At 45.7% G+C, this 5,909-nt stretch overlaps 1 pseudogene; it reads right to left on the bottom strand.

Annotated features, from left to right (window-relative positions):
- Window positions 1–3,271: 3,271 nt before the first annotated feature.
- LOC101844538 lies at window positions 3,272–3,752 on the bottom strand (annotated as a pseudogene).
- Between the last annotated feature and the right edge of the window lie 2,157 nt (window positions 3,753–5,909).

The following is a 5,909-nucleotide window of genomic DNA, read 5'->3' as shown; positions in this document are numbered from 1 at the left end:
CTGTGGGCTTAGCTGACAGTCTCCAGCTGCTTGCTTCGTGGGATCCTCCTTAGCTTGCAAGCTAAGGTCCTTCTTCATCCAGGGAACCCAGGCTGTGACTGAGCAAGGTGGTGCTATGAGGCCCAGCCGTTTCCACCTGACCCACGTGGGACTCTCCCCTGCGACAACTCTGTCTCCAGCTCTCTGAAGGACTAGCAGAGACTTTGTCTTCATGTCTGTCCTGCCCGAGATGGCTCCCCTGTCCAGATAGCTCCTGCCTTTCCTTCTGTATCTTCTACTCCCCAGTGGGCCTTTCCCTCTCACTCCAGATCAGGCTGTGCCTCCAAGTCATGTCCAACAGCACCCACTGAATGCCAGAGGACCCAGAGCGCAAGGGCAGGCAGAACTCCTGTGCCGCTGCACACTGTAGCAGGGGAAGACACGACATATCTGGCAGGATGGCTCAGTGGCTGAAGATGCTTGCTGCCAAGTCACATGACCTGAATTTGATCCCTGGAACCCACTTGGTGGAAGGAGAGAACTGATTCCTGCAAGAAGTTGACCTCTGTCTCTCTCTGTCTCTCTCTCTCTCACCTCTCTCTCTCAATATACACAATATACACAATGTTTTATACACCCCCAAACATATATAGAAAAAAAGAAAGAAAAAGCAAGAGTACCCCACTGATCCATCATCATCATCATCATCAATTTTTGGCCATCAGATGCTTTTCCAGTGGCTTGTCGATAACCCAGAAAGGACACTGAGACTTTCTGGGGAAGCCAGCTGTAATTACATTGTTCAAAATATTATAGTAAAATCAATCGGAGTATGCTACTCTCCTGGCACATTTTTGAATTTCCCAAATGAGCCTAAAACCAAGACATTATTGATGAATCCTATTATTTCTTTCAGAGGATAAAAAATAAAAATAAATAGCGCTGCCTGGGATGGCACCCCTTGGGAGCTGCCGAGGCCTGCACCAGAGCAGGAGAGCTGTACAGGGCAGCTGGGGCTCTTTCCAGCTGACCTCTTTCTGGTGTGGAGCCTCAAGAATGATCTCCAAGGGTGACCATGGTTCTCCTTTCTGCTCTTTTCAACCTTCAGCAGCCCTCTCTTGCTTCCTGGGATTTTTGTTTTGCTTTGATCCCGATCTTAGTTATGTGGAGAGAGTTTATCAAGAGCATTCATTCGTTCTGCCATTTCCTCAACAGTTAGCTGGGACCTCCTGGGAAAACTGGTCATGGTCATCTTGTAGTTCCCAAGTGTCTGAGTCGTCAGGACTTACTCTCTGAGGGGCTTAAAGAATGCTCATATTTCATCTTGCTCTTGGACAAATATTAACATCAAAGGCGAAGAGGAAGGAACAGCCAGGGATTCTGCCCTCTCTGAAGTATGGACAGCATTAGAACATCTCTCCCTCGCCTAGACATCCCCCAGCAGTACTATTGACAGAGGAGAACTCCATCTAGTGCAGTGTTTGACACAGGGACACTAGTTGTCTGCTCCCTGTCTAGGTTGCTTCCTCTGTCCCAAGGTCATCATGAGCTGCTGTTGAGATAAGAGAGGTAAAAGGTGTTGTAAACTGTGAACACCCTGTGTGACTGTCAGATACTGTCATTGTGCCCTTAAGGGTCATATTTCTTCTTCAAAGTGCGTGCATAGATAAGGTAAACATCTCAACAGTGCTGCATGCTTTGAACAGACACTCTCAAAACTTTCTGTGTAACAGAAGGCAAGCCTCAATGTGACGTGAGCTAAGATGACCTGCTGAGGACAAACGTGGGATTTATAACTGTCTGCTCCTTGAAGTGACTGCCAGGTATGGGTTCAATAGAAACAACCCTTTGCCCTTCCATAAATGATGGAGCATCAGCCATCCTGCCAAATTATGTCTTTAGTAGCCTCGTAAATTCTGAGCTCCAAGGTCATTGAAAGACAGAGAACGAAAAGGATGAGGCCCGTTTAATGGGTGGAATGTACCTCTGTGCAGTGGTAGGTCTGGTGTTGCCCAGCATAAGGACAATGGTGGGATGAGGGGAGATCAGCACCCCTACCATCTTGCCCTCTGCCTGAACTCCTTGAGTGCCTTTGCCAGAGACTGGGGTAGCTGTTAACTGAAGAGTTCAAGGTGCCCACTAGATTCAGGATACACAAGGCAGTCTGGAGGCAGCAGACATCACCTCATCTATGGGTGGGGTTTCAGAGTCCAGCATAGGGCCAGGCCCATAGGAACCACTCAGAAAAGAGCTGATGAAAATTTTTAGTCTTTAGCTGGACGCACAGATTCGCTCTCTTGTAGAAATAAAGTGCTGAGGAAGAACTAAGATACCTCTGACACAAGGGAATCTTATTTCCTTGGGGATATTTAAGCTTCTAGAGGAAAATTATCTGTATCTAGATTTGTATCATCCAATACCTATACTTATTTATCCATTGTCTTAGGGTTACAGTTGCTGTGATGAAACACCATGACCAAAAACAAGCTGGGGAGTAAAGAGTTTATGCTTCCACATCTCTGTTCATAATTGAAGGAAGTCGGGACAGGAACTCAAGCAGGGCAGGAAGCTGGAGGCAGGAGCAGATGCAGAGGCCTTGGAGGAATGCTTTTTACTGCCTTGCTCTTCACGGCTTGCTCAGCCTGCTTTCGTATAGAATCAAGACCACCAACCTGGAAATAACACCACCCGCAATGGACTAGGTTATCCTACATCAATCCTGAATTAAGAAGATGCCCTACACACTTACCTGCAGCCTAATTTTATAGAGATAATCTCTTAATTGAGGTTCCCTACACTGAGAAGACTCTAGCTAGGTCAAGGGGACATAAAACTATCCAGCATACCCATCATGGTATCTGTATCTGTGATCAACTATGGCCTTTAATAAACAAGTAGAGACCAACTCACTAACTGCTTAGTTACCTTGAAGTACATGTAAGGAGTTTACTTATTCTCTTAGCAACAAGGTGCCATGCACTGTCCTCTCATACCTACAGAACAGAAAGTCAAGATATTGAAGAGAAACAGTGGAACTGGGGTTCAAATTATGAACTCTAAAGCCATATTCCATGCTCTATGGTATGTGAGATTATGGCACTACATTCTGAAGTGCTCTGAAAAGGAAGATTGGGGGCAGGTACCAGAAATGAGTTTTGCCTATCTTTTCTGACGAATTCTTCCTATAAGACGTAAGTGAAGTCAACAGGAATCACCCATAGCTGGGCCTACAGAGAGCAATGGAAAACTGGGTCCATTTTCTTTTTTTTTTAAATATAGCTTTGATTCAATCTTTTTTTTTTTGGAGCAAAGACTTTTTAATTAATATATTTTACAAATACACTGGAGAGTCATGCAATGCTGCCTGCATTGGATGCAATCCTGGGCCAAAAGTCTGCACATTCCTTTGCAACTGGACCTGTGATAGCAGAACCTTTCATTTCACCTTTATTGTTTACTATGACCCCTGCATTGTCTTCAAAATGAAGAAACACCCCATCTTTTCTTCGATACGACTTTCGTTGTCGAATTACCACTGCTGGATGGACCTTTTTCCTTAGTTCTGGTTTGCCTTTCTTAACCGCGGCCATCACCATGTCGCCCACGCCAGCAGCAGGAAGTCTGTTCAGCCGTCCCTTGATGCCCTTCACAGAGATGATATACACATTTTTGGTGCCTGTATTGTCAGCACAGTTGATCACAGCTCCTACCGGAAGACCCAGGGAAATCCGGAATTTCGCTCTGGAGGACCCACCACGTCCTCACTTCGACATCTTGGCCTCCCGAAAAGGGTCAGAAAGACTCAATCTTTTTTTTAATTTTTAAATTTAAATTAGAAACAAGGTTGCTTCACAGGTAATCCCAGGTCCCTCTCCCTCTCCCTCCGTCCTCCCATGCTCTCCCACCAACCCCCCCCACACCCCCTTCCCTAATCCCCACTCCTTTCCCCAGGGAAGATAAGGCCCTCCATGGGGGATCTCCATAGTCTGTCATTTCATCCAGGGCAGGGCCCAAGAGTCCAAGCTGAGAGTGCATCTCTCAATGTGGGATGGGCACCCAAAGTCTACTTGTATGCCAGGGATAAATACTACCCAAGACCCCATAGATTGCCTAGGCCTCCTCACTAACACCCACATTCAGGGGGGTCTTGATCAGTCCCATGCTGGATTCTCAGCCGTCAGTCTGGGGTTCAAGAGCTCCCCTTGTTCAGGTCAGCTGTTTCTGTGGGTTAAACAAGCCCAGTCTTGACCCCTATGCTCATCAGTCTTCCCACTCTGTCTCTGTGTTCCTTGAGTTCAGCTCAGTGTTTAGCTGTGTCTGCCTCTGCTTCCATCAGTCATTGGCTGAAGGTTCTGTTTCCCTATTCCCTCTGTCAGTGGAATTGTAGGCTGACACTCCCCTGATCCATGTCTAAAATCCATATATGAGTGAGTACATTCCATGTTTGTCTTTTTGTGATTGGGTTACCTCACTCAGGATGGTTTCTTCTAGTGCCATCCATTTGCCTGCAAATTTCAAGATTCCATTGTTTTTTTTATTCCCACTGAACAGTACTCCATCGCGCAGATGTCCACATTTTCTCTATCCACCCTTCAGTTGAGGGGCATCTAGGTTGCTTCCAGGTTCTGACTATTACAAATAATGCTGCTATGACTGGCTCCATTTTCTGATCAGGAGTGTCTTTCTGCCATCCTTACCATGGCTCTTGACTGAAGTCTGAGAGCTCTGTTTTTTTCCCTGCCAATCAATTTTTGTCTTTTGAACACTAACCACATATTACCTATTAAGTTCTGCTCATAGCATTCCAGAGTTTCTCTAGTCTCCTTTTCCAACTACCCCCACATTTGTGAAGACCACTAGCCACATAGTCAGACTTACCACAGCAATTACCCTACTCCTGGTACCATTTGTGTGTGTGGTGTGTGTCTGTGTGTGAGTGTTAGCTACTTTTCTTGCACCTGTGACAGAATCCCTGCTGGAAGCAGATCAAAGGAGGACAAGTTTATTATATTCCACGGTTTCAGAGGGATTTCAAGTTGCCAGTGTAGGAAAGGGGTGACAATGAAGCAGATTGGTCTGTGGTGGGGTCTGTGGCAGCTGCATCTGTGCTGGGGATCGGAGGAGCTGCATCTAGGCAGGCTGTAGGGTATGCGGCTGGGCTCCTCACATTTTGACAGACCAGGAAAGCAGAGAGGAAGGATGAAAGCAGAACAGTTTACAGCCTTTAAAGGCCCATCCCTCGTGATCCGCTTCTGCCGCCTCCTAAAGGTGCCACAGCTTTCTAAAAAGCTCCACTAACTGGAGACTCAATTGTCACAATGGGAGCCTTAGGGGACGTTTCAGATTTGAACGATGACATGAGGTAGCCCAATAAACAGGCAGTCTTTGGGTTCATGTGGGAGCCCTTAAGATGAATCCCTCAGAATACGTTTTGTTGGTGGGCTGGACCAGCTGATCAAAAGCACATGATCACAGAATAACTCAGATGCTATGCAATAGAAACATCATTACGTTTCACATCTGATTTAGCATAGGTTAAAAATAAGTAGGGACCAAAGGCTACTCCAAAAATATGAGTCTTGAGAAGATAAAAGACCAGAATGCAAAGCATGGGATTCCATTTTGATTTAGGATAAGAGAACAGCTTAGAGGATATTTGAAGGCCCATTGTTATAAATTCACGTTAAATCTCCACTTCACAACTCATTCTAATAAAATAAAATTTCTTCTGATAATGTTCACTAAGAAGAGTAGCAATATCCCATAAAGCTGTCATGGGAATCTGAGACTGAAGGCTTTTCATGCCAAATACTCTGCTCGTTTTACGGGGCGTGGTCATATACCCACTGTCTATGACCTCCCAGGTGGACTCCTATCCCATTTAACCCAGCTAGACTTAGCACAGTCTCCTAGAAGTAGAGACATAATAA

The sequence above is a fragment of the Mesocricetus auratus genome, unplaced genomic scaffold (assembly GCF_017639785.1).
Source record: "Mesocricetus auratus isolate SY011 unplaced genomic scaffold, BCM_Maur_2.0 Super-Scaffold_100006, whole genome shotgun sequence".
Classification (NCBI taxonomy): Eukaryota; Metazoa; Chordata; class Mammalia; order Rodentia; family Cricetidae; genus Mesocricetus; species Mesocricetus auratus.
This window is presented reverse-complemented; position numbering and strand designations above follow the sequence as displayed.